Source organism: Thunnus maccoyii, chromosome 20, assembly GCF_910596095.1.
Source record: "Thunnus maccoyii chromosome 20, fThuMac1.1, whole genome shotgun sequence".
Lineage (NCBI taxonomy): Eukaryota > Metazoa > Chordata > Actinopteri > Scombriformes > Scombridae > Thunnus > Thunnus maccoyii.
Window position 1 is genome coordinate 23,540,981 of NC_056552.1, and position 15,897 is coordinate 23,556,877.

Below are 15,897 nucleotides of genomic sequence, written 5' to 3' on the forward strand. Positions count from 1 at the left end.
CAAATTCCAGTATTTTAATTAAGTATAAATTAAGCTTTGAACATGTACCTTTGTGTCTGAGAGAGAACATTTATTATTCACACAACCACAAGATGTTGCATATCAGGGAAACATAAGCATTGGTCATTTCAAGCGATTTTAAGCTGTTGTCTTTTTCTGGTTAAAGCGGTCTCAGTTTAAAAGATGAATCTTTGCTACTGTCATATCAATCACAATTACAAATCAACAATCAACTGTGGTTGGAATCAGTTATTTCAGCATATGTGATGACACTCCAACCTGTATTAGAGTGTCATTACATTGGCAGAGATAACTGATGTTCTGTCCTCTCGAAAAATCCTTGAAGTCTGATTACCAGTAGTGTCTTCTCTTCATAACAGAGATCTGTTCAAATGATAAATATCAAGGGATAGAAAAGAGATAAAGCTAAGAGTGGGAAGAGCTGCAGAAGCATTTCTGGAGACTCAGACCTCAATCAGTCAACAGTCAGTCAGATAAATGAAACAGAGGGAAGCAATCTGACAGTGCTGCTCCTCTCCAAAGAGAGGTCATGCTGCTATAGCAGCACTGCAAGAACAATGTCAGAGCTCAAGCAGGTGGTTTGCAGGCACCACTTGACTTGTACTATACACTGGTAAATGTACTTTTCTCAAGAGTCACCAAACTGATGTGGTGTTGTGAAGAAACAACCATTCTAACACCATGTACATGATCCATAACAGTGCTGGAATTTATATTCTGTAGGAAGGAGAGAATAAAAGTTGAAAAAGACACAATGTTATCAGTATGCATGTATAATACTCACCAGCAACCAATCTGCTGTCAAAGTCAACATACAGTACTTTAAATTGACTTTAAATTAGATATTTAAAGTGAGAAAACATTGTTATGGTTTTCTTTAAACATCTTGATGTATACTGTATGATGTATAATATGTTGCTACAGCATTAAAATATTTTTACTGTATTGTATTTGGGTGTAATAAACAGTAATTTGCTAACTCCTAATGGTAATAACACACTACTCAATTCTACCCACTTTTTTGGAGGTAAAATCAAATATGAGCACGTCTACAATGTTATCAATAATTCCTCATTATATATGAAAAGAGATCAAAGTTGAGTCAGGAAGTTGCTCTCTAAACTGAAAATGATGTTTACAATGTACAGTTTGGGCTTCATTTTACCATTTGTCTATAACCTGAGGGTTTGTTCATAATCTATAGACCGAGTCTTCTTACTGCTCGTGTTTTTTGTGTCCTGTCTGACTATTTGTCAGTGAGTCACAGTGTTCCCAGATCTCAGCAATTATTTAGGTGAGTATACACTGTTATCATATAACTGTTAGGAAGGATGGCCGAAGCTTAAAAAATAAGACTATTGAACCTGAATTTTCCTTCAGCTCAAGCAAGTGGGAATGCAATTTACCTTTGCAAAGGAGGAAGAGAAGTTAAGACAAAAAAAGTTTGGACTGCAGAACAAAATTATAAATAACAACAGAGAAGGAATTATACACCTTGTCTACACAGACTGTTTTGTCTTAGACGCTATTCTGGTCAAATAAATACAATTCTATTTCAATCAATACAGCAGTGTACAACATGGCTAACAACACAGCAATACTACAGTTGGATGAAGCTAATCTCTCAAGCTGCTTTCACTACATGACCATTGTAGACAGTGTGTGACTGTTTTCAAGCAGCTGGTATAAACTGGATGATGCTGCTGCATGCAGAGAAAATGTCATAAGTGAAAGTAGATTTTTATGTTAGAATTTTTGTTTGTTTGTTTTAGAGCTGAAACATACTGTACTCTTGCCTCCAAATTCTGTCTGTTTGACATAAAGAATGAATATGCTTTTCTGATTAGGTTTTTATTTGTGAGTTTAAATTAAATGTGAGAGATTAAAATAGTTACAGTAAAGTGAAGTTGTAGACCTGCCACCACCAAATGTTTTGAGGCTAAGAATGATACAGCAAGTGAGATGCAGGAGCATCATGTTGATGTGTTGCTGCTGCAGACTCTGGAGAGTTCATGGAAGGATCAATGAATTCCAAATTGATTAAATATCAACATAACAGAGTTGCTCCACACAGCACATCGTCGAATGAAGGCACATATGAGAAACTGCACTGTGGAGTGATCTTGTCCTGACCCGCAACCTATTGAAAAAGTGTTGTAATGAGCGATGAGACAGGACAAAATATTGATGTAGTTTTTATTGACGATTAAACTGTTAAAAAGAGATGTGGTGCAAAATGTTTCTTTGCTTTTCATGTAATTTATTTAGTATGTATGCTTTCAATAAAACCATGAAAAAATACAATTGTACATTAATTCAGATTGTGTCAATAAGTCTAATTGCTGAGGGAAAAGTTTGACATTTTGGGAAATACACTTTTTCATTTTCTTGGCGAGAGTTAGATGAGAAGATCGATACCTATCTCATTTACACCAAATATACAGCTGGAACAAGCTGGCAATTAGCTTAGCACTAAGAATAAGCAGAAGGGAAAAGTTAGCCTGACTCTTTCCCAATTTAAAAAATATGCCCAACAGTGCCTCTAAAACTCATTGTTTAATCTGTACAAAAACTGAAATGTAAATACATTTGACATTATTGTAACTATTGGATGAATTGCCATGAAATTGGGCACAGAAATTTATGTACCTCTCAGGATAACTGAACTGATGCTTAAACTTTTCCCCTGGTGCCATCTTTAGGTCAAAATTTTAATTTTTACAATACTTTGGTTTATGACCAAATATCTGCAAAACTAATGACATTGCCATCAGTCTCAGCTGTGCTGTGTTTTTAGTGCTAATCAGCAAATGTTAGCATGCTAAGATGCTAAGCTAAGATGGTGGTTTGCCCTTATTTGTTAAAGGACAGCACCGAGATTTAGAATGGTTAAATGGAAGAAAAGCACCACCACTGAAATTAGCGTATTTTGGTCTCATATATAATATATATTTTAATGCACTCCTGTTCAGAGGTGCAAACTGTCACTTTTGCATCTGAAATTTAGCATTTGGAAAAAGCAGAAATCTGTGTGAGACAGACCAGCAGAGAAAAACAGCTAAAGTCAGAGAGAAAGAGAGAAAGACATATTAATCGATGCATTAGGCCTATAAAGTTACTCTACTGACGCTCACAGCTCAGCAACACAAGACAAAAGAACAACAATGAAAGAACCAGCTATTTTTCATGCAACTTTACCTTTCTTTCCCACAGTTGCCTTCTGCTTATTGTCTTGACTTTTAATGGCTAACAGCAGCTCCAGTCCAGTGTGATATGATTGAAACAGCCAGTAATTAAGTAGGCTGTTATAAATTGTTTTTATCCATTTTTAAATAAATGGCCAAAAGTCATTCAATCACTGATTTTTTTGCACACTTGCAGTCCCAGAGTGTCTTCTCTTCAACCAATATTCCAGGTTCAGCAGAAGAAAACACTTTTTTTCAATTCCTTTTGTGTTATGTGCCCTGTACCCTTACCAATCTACATGGGATAAAGCAATAAAAAAGTCACTTCATTACTATCTAGACATGTACATTAGGCATTGAAACAACCTGATGAGGTCTTATTTAGCAGAACATTATGCAAATCAGATGAACAGTGACTGTGCTCATTTAATTTTGTGTCCCTGACAGTAATTTGCAACAGGCTTAGTAAACAGCTGTAGTTTTAGTCTTGTATAACCTTGGACAGAGATGCTAGCTGTTTACCCCTACTGTAGTCTTTAAGCTACTGGCCTACTAGCTTTAGCCTCATATCTACCATACAGGCGTGGAAGTTGTATCAATCCTCTGATCTCACCCTTGACAAGAAAGTGATTGAAGCGTCAAACTATTCCTTTAAGACTTGGAAGCAGTTATTGCAGTGATCCAGGTAATCCCACAAAGGTTTCTCAAATGGTCTCATAATGGAGGAAAGATTGTACTGTCGCTTTCACTTTGAGATTCAAGTGACATGCTGTTTGATGTCCACTGTGGCTGAGGCGGGGTGGCTCCCTGCAGAGAACGTGGTCAGTGCCAAAGTAATGTCACCTATCACAGCACTGCACTGCCAAACTTGTCCTCTCAGTGGCTTTCTTCAAGGTACTCTGTTCCAGACATTTCCACACTCTCTATGTTGTTACCCTGCTTTCTGAGAGACCTAAGCTGCAGCATCTCTTCTTGACTTTGTTCCTGTAAAACCAGCTGTATTCATGCTGCTGTGAAATTGATTCTAATGTAAAGTTTTGTCCACCCCCTGTATTGGACTACACTGATAAGAGAATAAGCTTTTTCTCTACGCTGCAGCTTATGATACACTAGAGGCTGTCTGGCTTTGTGCCTTTACCCACATTAGCATACCGGCTTGACCTTTGACCTTCCGACCATGTGGAGCCGTGGCAGAGACTAGCTGCAGTGGAAATCACCAGGTGTCAAGGAGACAGAGGTTCAGCAACAATTGGAGATGACAGCTCATTCATCATGGCCGAGGTATCCGTTCCACTGAATAGAGCACATTCTCCACCCTAGACTGCATCTGGCTCGCTTAATTAAAAATGGGAACACAGTAAACAACTTCAGTGATTTCCACTCCTTGCAGTGCTACCTCATTAAAAAACATACTTTTGATGTTTGGCATCTTTTTTTTGTGAATGAAGAATGGAATTGAGCTGTTAATTTTGAGGACATGCCTTGATTATTCTTTTTGTTCTGCTGTTTTGTTTCCAGTGCTGCGTGGCATGTAAGGGTGTTTGTGTGTGACTGAGATAATGCCTTATTGTCCACTACAGACGGAGGAAAGCTGGATGTGGAGCTCAGTGAATGCGCACACACACTCACACATACCTTGGGCTGGTCTAGAAATACTTGTGGCTTACTTCCTACAAATATTCTAACAAATGAATGTCTAAGCGTGTTTTCAAATCTGTGTTGCTTAGTGCGGTTGAATGGGACTCTGGTTGGTTTTCTGTCTTGGTGTGATTGTGTGGGCAGATCTGAACATAGCAATATACTTGGGTGCAGACCAAAACAACCACACAGAGACCCATTAGAGGACGTGGCCTCGGTCCGGTCACAAACAAATTCTGGAGTGGTGGGAACATGACCCAACTTCCATCTGACCCAACTACAAGGTGTACTCTGCAAGGTGTGCTTTGCATACTGGGATGCAGATGAACAAAATCAATAGTTGCTAGCAGCCAGGTCTGACCTGGGCTGTGTCTGAAATCACTCCCTATTTACAATGTAGTGCACTGCATTTACACACCACCATTTTATTTTATTGTCCGAATGCCAAGTGTCTTAATGTGTCTACTATCTCGTGCCCTCAAAAACTCCACAATGGAACGAAAAAAGTGGTGTCCGTGGCATGTACACTACTTTCTGCAAACAATCCCATAATGCAATGCTCCACATTTTAGTAGATGTAAAAATTGCCATTGTACGATTCTACAGGTGATGGTGATGACGCAAAATAACGATGATTAGTGTCCGAAATCTTGATTTGTTGCTCATTGTTGAGTAAACTGTTTAGTTCCTTTTATATAGGGAGTAGTGAATGAGTGAATAAGGGAGTGATTTCAGACACAGCCCTGGACTAACAATGAAGTATGTTGTGTTTGGCTGCAGGACCTTCTTCCTGTGTTTACACTCTCACTCCTGCCCCAGACATGTCTGACCAATGAGAGGAGTGATTGTTCTTATGTGGCTTTTAGTGATGCATTTTGGTTCTCTTGAATTTTTTCTGTGTGAAAAGAAACCAGACCGAGAGGAGAATGCTACCAACTCATGCACTGATTGGGCCCAGAGCAAACCAACGACTGCATCGTGATCGCTTTAAAAAAGGAAGGTCTCAAGTGGACTCTGGTGCCGTTTGTTTGTGGTCTGAATGCAAACGGACCAACCGTAGCATTTTGTGTTAGTAGATGTGTGAGTTTGGCATGAATTCAAAAAATGAACTACTATTAAATCCATCTGCTGATTGTGAACTTTTCAAGAAGTGATCTTACATTAAGTGATATGGATAAGCAACATATAGCTTTATGCTAATCATTTGGTAATCATGGTAACACGTGTGCTTATCACCACGTTAATCTGCCAGTCAAAAGCTGTTGCAGTTGCGGTGTCTTGTGCTTGTACCCTACTCTCTGTTAAAAGTTGTATGACATAGTGATCCACAGTCCTCCCCTCCTGTAATATCGCTGTATTAGACGCCTCCTAACATCCAATTAGCAACTGGCAAATTTAGCAGTCTAAGAATACTAATATTGTATTATTTCTCCATAAGCTCTTTGGGGATTAGATTTCCCCATGTGACTCATGATGGTGCAGGATGACAGTTGCCAGAACTGTCCAATCATTGAGTTACCTCAGTCTGTTATAACTTCATTTGCTTGTTTGTAAAAAACTAGTGAGAATACAAACTGGACCAGAATTAGACAACAATTAGCTTTTTTTATCAGATCAGATTTTTTATCAGAGTGGATTATTTTTCTAAAGACAATGTTTTGTTTTATTTCCAGTTATCATCACACAATTGTCTCATGTTATTCTGAGCTGCAGTGATGGACCCCGAGTGTAAAATCATCCACACTATCAGCTGTCACTCCGAGGGTAAAATAAACTTTGCAAAATTAAAATGCAGCTAAAATCATCATCATGAATTTAGTGTTGTAAACAATCTCTCCGTTTGTTAGAAGCTCTGTTTTAAAACCAGAGTGGAAACAGAAATCCTGGAACAATGAAATGTTTCCACTGACCTATAAAAGTATGTATTGCTCTTTTTTACTTGTCACTTTATTGTAAACTCAGGACTTTTGTCCATGTCAGGATCCTGTAGGAATGATGATGCCTTTTTTTCCAGTGATCTGATTGGTCAGTGGTCAGGGTGTGTTGACAGATTGTGAGCTGATCCTCTGAAGTTAACCTGCTCCAGAGCGGGTTAGCTGTTCAGCATAAGTTGCCATGATGATGTACCCCGGTAAGAAGAGAAACACCATGGTAACCCTGAAAACCAGAGTTAAACCTGAAGTTACCTCACTAACCCCAATTCCTGCTTCATATTACAGGCCTCTGGTGAGTTATAGCGTGTTAACTTGTTTTACTTGTGTGATTGAAACCATGTTAGACATTTTCTAAAAAATGCTCATGGACTAACAGAGAGAAAGTGTGACAATTTCTCGGCCCCACAGCAGCATATATCGACTCAAATGCAAGGCTGCACCAAGACTTGTTAAGTTCCTGGTGCAGTTTTAACATCAAAATGGTCAAAATCTCCAAATAAACCGTGAGATTTCCAAAAAAGTAGGCCATGGTTCAGCCAGAAGCCTAGTACCACCATGCATGATGATGAGACAGAATCAGTTCTCCTCTCCCCATGAACGTGAATGTCCCCAGACTGTGTTGCTGCCTGATTCCACTGCAAATTGACTAATTTGTGATCTGACTGTCAACTGGAGAACATCCTGACCAAGCAGGTGGAGTTTACTTTCAAGACCTCTGGTGACCGCGCTACTCACCCAGCTGTGCTAATGACACATATTTGCTTGAAATTACTTATTATCTGTGTCTTATCAGTATTATCTGTTTCTTTCATGAATCACAGGTGGTGAATATGAATGTATTCAAAACAGTTACTTTTATCATGATTTAATTGGACAACTGTGTGTGGAATATGTTTCAAGCCTTCAAGGCAAATTAAACCTGTTCAGTAAACATTATTTTATGTCATAATGCAAGGAAATAAAAAGTCCTTAATTAGTGAGAAGGTAAATTTTTAGGGTGCAGGAGTAATAATATCCGACAACAGCGCTGCATGTACTTGTGTTTTGACCCATTAAAAATCAAACACCACCAAAGAGCCTTGGTAATATAGAACAAACAGTTCTTCCAAATATTGTTTCCTTTAAAGCCTACACAGTCTGGTGGGAGGCTGAAAAGAGAAAACACGACACTATTTCTAAATTACTTTTTACTTTTTTGATCCATAATTTACCAGGATCTGGTCTTTGTGACTGCATTTGTTGTCTGGCTAACATCTTTTTCCTAATTCCGTCAGACACCCTGCACTTTTTGCCCTCTCTTATGCTTCCAATCTTTTGATTGTGTCCGACTCTACCTTTCCTTTTACTCTTTTCCTCTGCCTGTCTGTTCAGTGGCCCATCAGTATTGTGTCTGTCCTTGGACCAGTGGCAGAGCAGGCATCCTAATCTCAGGTAATGGAAGAAAATTGGTCTCATCCTCCTTTCCTCTTCCATCCTGAGCTTCCTGACCTCCAGGGAAGCCTATTCACCATTTTAATGAATGCTGAGTTAAAAATAAATAGCAACATTAAATCCTGTAATCCGTTGTCTGCACAGTCTGCTCTCCTGTCCGTTTTTAACATCCCAGAGTCCTGAAGTGTATGCTTTTTCCTCGCCAGATGGCAGAACTTTGCTCATTTAGACTAAATCAATTGTACATGACATTAATTTTCTATACAGAAATAATTAAATTGTGTCTCGTCGCTCAATTAGTCTGATTCATGGGCAGATTCATCAAAGAAAAAGGAAACTGAGGGAAGACTGACAGCACAGTGACCTTGAATTGAATAATAATAATAATCGCCTCAAGACTTTTTTATTACTTTGCAGTAAATGTCATTCATTCAAGAAGCAGCAACAAATGGGCATAATCCAAGGACATACGTGTGGTTTAATACTTGTTAGGACATTTTTTTTTGTCAAACTACTAACATGCACACTGGTGTGTGTGTGTGTGTTTGTGTGCACATCATATCATACTTACACAAGTGTAAACACACAGATGATTCTGCAATACATTTTCTATTCTCTATACTGTATGCATTTTCTCATATCAGGTGCCGAACACAGGACTTGTCCAATGGATTTTTTTTCTGATTTTAAACATATATTGTTCAACATCTTATTTTATGACTATAAATATGGGGATAAATATTCCAAGTTTACATACAATATATTTTCAATGTTACAAGAAAATGAAACCAAAATAACCAGCAGGTAATATGCTACTCTGTTCTGCTGTAAGTCATGTGAGACTTCAGCTCTGTTCTTCTATTTAATCTGTTGGTTTGGGCTACACAAGTCAAAAGAATAAAATGGTGCATCCATCACAGCAGAGCCACAGCAATGCTCAAACATAAACTCATCATCAGAACCTCCACTTGTATTCTTTTTCAATCAGCTCCTGAGCTTACAGCCAGCCATTTCACTATGACATCATAGCTCCACTGAGAGCATGCAAGTCGTTTTCCTGATAAAACGATGCATGGCATTCACAAACAAACAAACCATTTGGGCATGCTGTGGCCAATTCCGTGTTATATTGACCTACACAATAATAACTCAACGTGTCATCCACCTGAAAAGGGAGAAGGGTGGGATGACTTAAGTTTACTGAACATTAAAGGTGCTTGCAGACAGTGCATGCATACTGCTGAGCCATCCATATTCTCTTTTTTAATGGGCAGCAGCAGTGTGTCAGTCCCCCGTCACTACTACCAGCTAACTCCGATCCAAAAAAAACCTGTACCATACTAGCTACTCTAAAGCCATCCTATAGCTTAAAATAGAGGAAATTATTTGCAAAGTGACACACAATGATGAGTAATGAGCAAAGCAAATTTAGTTAACTAATATCTTAAAAAAAAAAGACCTGATAATCAAGCCTGATGTTGCTCAAAGATGGTTTCTCTTCATTGATCTGCTTGCTCACTGCTGGTGAAGAGGTGTATTATTCAGGAAACTCAGATACCAGTAAAATTAGCTCCTGTGTCATCAGTGTATTTTCTTGGTTGCCATGGTTACACAATGAGACGTGACAGCACGTTGAAAAGATGAACCACTGTCAGCTCTGTTAACTGATAACTAGGTGTTGTCATTTTACCATGGAGGCTCACTGTATGAAATTACTGACTGCGAAGGTTACAAGTAGCACAGATGTTCTATTCAAGTGTCCCAGTAAACCATGACAGTGTGACAGTGAGCCAGCATGCACAATACCAGGACCCTGAAACTGAAGCAGCTAAATGAAATTCAGCCATTATTCAATTAATTATTTACACCTATGCAGAGGCGTCATGCCCATTCAACCTGAGGGGACACATGCCCCCTTAAATATTTGAGGTTGGATGGCTTTAGAAATAAAAATTCTATTTTCACAAATGTTTTAATTAGCCTGAATAATACAGAAACCCCCCTCCCCTTTCTGTTGAGGCTTCTTGATTCCTTCAAGCTAGAAAGTGCTATGTGGACCTCGTAGAGCCACTCAGTTCATGGATGTCTTATAAGAGCTGGATAGGGCGCTGCCACTCAGTCTTGTAGCCAGTTTTTCCTAGTGGTCACTCACCGTATTGCAGTGAAAAATTCCCCTGTGGCCCAAAAAGCATTTTTCTCATAGACCACCATTGTATAGGAGACATCTGTAAAAGTGTTGACAGGACACCTCGAACTGCATACAAGGTCAATTATGACTTTCTTTTATGAATTTTGATCCATGGAGGTTTTGTTTTGTAAAACTTTCCTCGAGCCGAGAAAATCAATTTAAAAATCTGTGACATCATGTTAATGTAAAGTCTATGGGCCGAGCGGAAACTCGCAGGTGGGGCCAGCGGGAGAAACACCACTGCACATATTCAGTGGGCCACATAACACAGAAGCAAGAAACTTTTTTTGGCGTATGCACCAAAGCGAGCAATTCTTATTGGACTGAATGGGTGCCATTTTCAGTCCGATATCAAGCTCTTATCTATAATGTTAGCTAACTTGCGAATTAACAGTTAAAATCGTATAATTTAAGGTTAAAACAGACTGCAGAACAGTGTACAAATCCATTTAAGTAGCTGTTGATTTGTGTAAAAAATAACAATTTCCTAAAATATACAGTTTACAACGAATTTGATAACACACATATAGGCTGTAAATTTAGTGCACTCAGGGTTAACTAGTATATTCACAATGACGAATTTTGATTTGTGTAAAGATAACAATTTCCCTAAATGCACTCAGGGTAAGCTAGTAATAACTAAGTTAGATAATGCTGGAAGAGTTTTCAGGATAACTTGAGTGGGGCCCACAACTATATATGACCTTAGACTGAGGAGTTCCAACTACTGTGGACCTATAACATTTAGAAGATTTAACATAAAAATGCCCACATACTTGGTTGTGAGAAGTCCTATCCATACTATACATAATCACATCAAGGAAACTGCAGCGGCTTCAACCAATTACCAGACCAGTTCTGGCTCTACAATGAGTAGTCACGTCAGTGAATAATAAGCAAATGAAATGACAGCAATAAAACATGTCCCAGACATGCAGCTAGATTTTGGCCTAAATGTGCACACTCAGCTGGTCTGTGCTGGTTTTGAAATGCCCACATAGCTTTGAGGCTCACAGCCCTGCACGTCAAACAATTTACAATTATTTTATATCCTCAACACAACATGCACAATTGCCCACATGTTTAACTGTGGGACTCATAGGTCCGCACTTTCTTTTTGTTTTGCAATCATCTATGCAAATATTTATTCAGATCTTCTTGTCTCAGCAGAGAAAAGCAATAGAATTGCAGAATATGCTGACTCATTTACAAACAAAACTCATGCTTATGTAATGGTAGCCAGCCGATACAGTGCTGTGCAGTGAGTAAACCTCATTCCCTGACAACTTAAGAGACGTGCTGGCGACACATGCTAGCACCCATGAGTTTTAGCTTCCCTCCACCTCCCATGTCCGAGGTCGTGAGTTCGAGTCCAGTGCAGGACTGCGTTTGTCTACACAACGCAGGTTACACTTACTTTATCTAATTTTCAAAAATAGTCCACACAATGGTGATGTCCTCCTGTCTAGCCTCCCTTTTTTATGTTTAACTGAATTTGTCTGTGGCAGTTCTGTGTTCTTTGGCACTCCACCGATTAGCCTGCAACTGTCAATATCCTTGCCTTAACCATGTTCCACCCCAATTAATCTAGACTGTAAAATGTGAAATGGTATTGTAGGTGACTAAGGGCACCATTTTCAGGCTGTAGGGCAATACCATATGACCTTTGCTCTAAAACAGGCATGGAATATGGAATGGAATGTACATAGTCTACACTGTGTGTGGACTCAGAGCATTCCGATCCATATTCCATGCCACACCACTTGTTTTAGGGCATAGGGTATTGCCAAAGAGCCTGAAAATAGTGAGCACTCCTAAGCTGAGGCATACATGCTTTTTTTCTCTCGTCATACCAGGGCCAGCTAAGTGATAATAAGGGTGCTTGCATCACTTTGATCAGCATATTTAACAGATTCAGGAGTCATCTGGAGGTAAGTTCAGTTTTAATTTATTCCAACAAATGTATTACAAAATTTTACATTCATAGCTAGAGCAGGATGATTTGGAAACCACACATAGACACAGTAGTGGAACACTCCTAAACTGAGGCATTATCAGGACCGGCTAATCGTCAACGAGGGTGCTGGCAATTTCTTTGATCAGTGCATTTTGCAGATTTACCAAGGCACAACAGAGCTGCACCAGCACATTGGCAGAGTTGCGTAGGTGTGACAGAATCAGGTCCAGAATCCTGAACTCTTTCAGCCTGGCACTCAACCTCTAAACATGAATGCGGTTCTTGGCAATTTCCTTGGTTGCTTTCACTTCACTGAACTTTCCCTTATTGAGGAAGGGCAGAATGTTCACAAGGACACCCTCAGGCACAAATGTCTGAGATTAAGAACCCCATATCGGCTAAAATAAGGTTGCCAGCAACTAGGTACACCAGAATGCCAGACTGCTGTATAATGGACCTATCACACACGCAGCCTGGGAAGAGTGGGCTGCAAAAATGGATCACACCATTTGAGGCAACAGAAGTGAGTGCAGAGATGAGTGCATCCCTCTGTATGTTGAGTAAGTCAACTTTGCTTGGTCCATCTGACTTGGGGCGGCTATATGGATGTCAGTGCAGTCCACATTCATTCAGCAGTTGAAAGCAGAGGAATGAAGCAGTCATGGTCTTTTGATTTTTTTTAGCAACTGGGTACAGTGGACATCATTCTCTGAAACAGCACCTTGTGGAGCAGATGGATCCTTGTGTTCACCTCAGTACTGCACTGAAATAGTTGTGCATGATGCAGGTGTGGGTAGTCTTGGCGGATCTTAATCAAGGCCATGAAGACCTGGTCTTCCAGCAGGATGCCCTCCACTTTCCATCCACTGAAATAAACGATGGAGCCCTCAAAGCGCTCCACTAACCCCACCACCTTTTAAACATGGCCATATCTGGGAGTTTCCATGACCTCATCTGTTAACTATGCTGCACAGTATTTGCCTGTGCCTCTTTTACTAGCAACAGGCCCAGACTACAGGCTGTCATCTCCTGCCTGGTCTTCGGAATGATTGGGTCCAGACTGCACGCCGGAGGGTCTAGGGTTGGGGTCAGTGTCTGCGTCAGATTGGTTATGCTCATGCACTTTGGTGTAGCTGTGGTCAGTGGACTGATTTACCGAGGATAAGCTGATTACATCTGTCTTAGTTCACTTAAATAAACATGGCCCTTACTGTTTTCCATGAGGAAAATAACAGCTGCATATTCTGGAATTCACATCTGGCTCCCTGTCTGCTCGTCTGCAATCAGAAAATCATACAATGAATAATTAATCATGCCATAGACTCTGCACTCTTCTATTTGTCTTGTGAAGCACTTTTAACATTCATTTTGAAAAGTGTGATAAAAATAAAGTTTATTATTTAGTATTAGTATTAGTATTAGTAGTTATGTTAGTATTGGTAATATTATTAGTGGTAATATTAGAATTAATAGTAGCAGTAATATTAGTATTAGTGTTGGTCTAAAAGTTGTTTTGAAAAAAGTGTTTACCTCAAAACTTAAACCACAGGGATGTGTATTGATAGTTATCTCTCTGCTGTGTTGTTGTGTTTGTGTTGTCCTGTTCCTAAGTTCAGCTCGAAAAAAGGTTTCCAATAAGTGAAGGAGTTTGTTATTTTCTGATCTTCACACCTTGAGATGCGTGTTGGTCTACCTTTATCTTGGTGTTTGGCTGGGTTCTTTTTTTAGGACTTGGTGGTTTCATGATCCTTTAAAATGTGCACTGTGCAGGTTAGAGAGAGAACATGTTACAATGTTACATTTGCAGAGCTGCAGTAGAGCGCATAAGTGACACTTCACTATGCCCCTTGGTTCCTACACTTTATTATAAAAACTGTATGATATCTGGCAATATAAAACATTTGATTAGCTTGAAATGTTTCCTGGCATTGATAAGTCTGCTCAAAACTATGAATTACACAACAAGGCTAAGAGTCTAAAAGCCCTGCTAGGGACCTTGCTGCTCCTAACAGGAGATTAAAAGGTTCTAGCTAACCATCTATTAAGGGTTCTTACTAGAACCCTTCATCTTCTAATGGTTCTACATTGAGTCAAATATCTGAATATTAAAATGTAGACCTAATAAAAAAACTGTAATGAATTAGGGTTCACAGACTTAACTTGCTTGTGTTTGGGTCAGGTAAAAAAGTTTGTGGACCACTCTTTTAAACTACGATGATTCATATTTAGTGAAATATTACATGTGTCTGTATGTGGGGTGCAGATCTGAGGTGCATTGTGCCTTGAGGTATAGCTGGTCAGTCCAGTGTGCAAGTTCCTCAAGGTCTCAGCAGGGTTACAGATGAGGTAAAAAAAAGAAAAGAAAAAAAAAAATCAAAGACAAAAAGGTCAGTAACTACACTTTCAACACTTTGCATAATTCCTCCCTTGCAGACTCATTCATTCTCTCAATAATTATCAAACTACAATCTTGCCAAAAATGAGACTGACTTACCCTCCACCATAATGGAAGACATGGTCCAGAAGAATGCCATACAAGTGTTGTAACATTAGTACTTTTATTGATAGAAACCATAACCTCGTCTGGCCGCCACCCTTATTAATAGCTACATATCTTGAGGATACATGATAAAGCAAAAGATAATAACTGCTGTCGGCAAGGCAGGCTGATATCCAGTTTCAAGCATTGCTTTCTGCTTCCAAATGTTGTGTCTGTCTGAGTTGAGGATTCATGCTTTGTCTGGCTTCTTGTAATCCTAATTGAATGCTGAATAAAGTTTAATCTGACTACACTCAAATCTTAAGCAGCGTTTATTTCAAAATAAAATACTGTACATGGAAACAGGAGACTTAATGTTACAAATAAAACAAAAACAAACTGGTTTCAATAAAAGATTAAAATACATATATATATTTGGTTGAAAAACAAAGAAAAGAGACGTCTTAATAAGAATTGTCTTGGCTCATGAGTTTCTGGAGACCAGCTCAGAGAAAAATTCCTCTGAGGTTGTCTTTATAATTTTAAAACCTTGGGTGTGTTTTAAATGTTTTCGGCGGAATTACTGATGAATATTCAATTTCTTTGTTTCAGGGACTTTTAAGGTGTGGTTGGCTTCAACTTGAGATGACAAATAACTTTCTTGCACTGGAGAATTAAGTTTGAAATGCAAAGTTCACACTTCAGTCACTAGGTCTGAATATTTAATGTTACCTTGTATCATATATTGTAAAACCATTCAGAAAAACATTAAAGCATTATACATTCATTTCATAATAAGTTATCCTTCCTTTGACAGACCAAACATTAACATTCATAGTAACACTTCTCTAATGTCTAGACATCCAACTTTCATTGATTCAACTTTCTCAAACCATCTACACTGAAATAAAAGTTTAATACTATTGAGAATGAATTAAAGTTAAGCAACACTTAGATGATTAGATTAAACTTTCAGATATATTCAAATATAAATTCAACATAACTCTTACTTCATAATATAAAAACATTCAATATGACTATTATTTCATAATAAAAGAAAAATT

General features: G+C 38.8%; 1 long non-coding RNA gene across 1 annotated transcript; it reads left to right on the forward strand.

The window, feature by feature from the left end:
• Positions 1-6,889: 6,889 nt before the first annotated feature.
• On the forward strand, positions 6,890-12,318 carry LOC121887062. The gene is made up of 3 exons (XR_006092892.1): positions 6,890-7,070; positions 8,150-8,209; positions 12,254-12,318. It is a non-coding gene; the product is annotated as an uncharacterized LOC121887062 (long non-coding RNA).
• Positions 12,319-15,897: the final 3,579 nt, after the last annotated feature.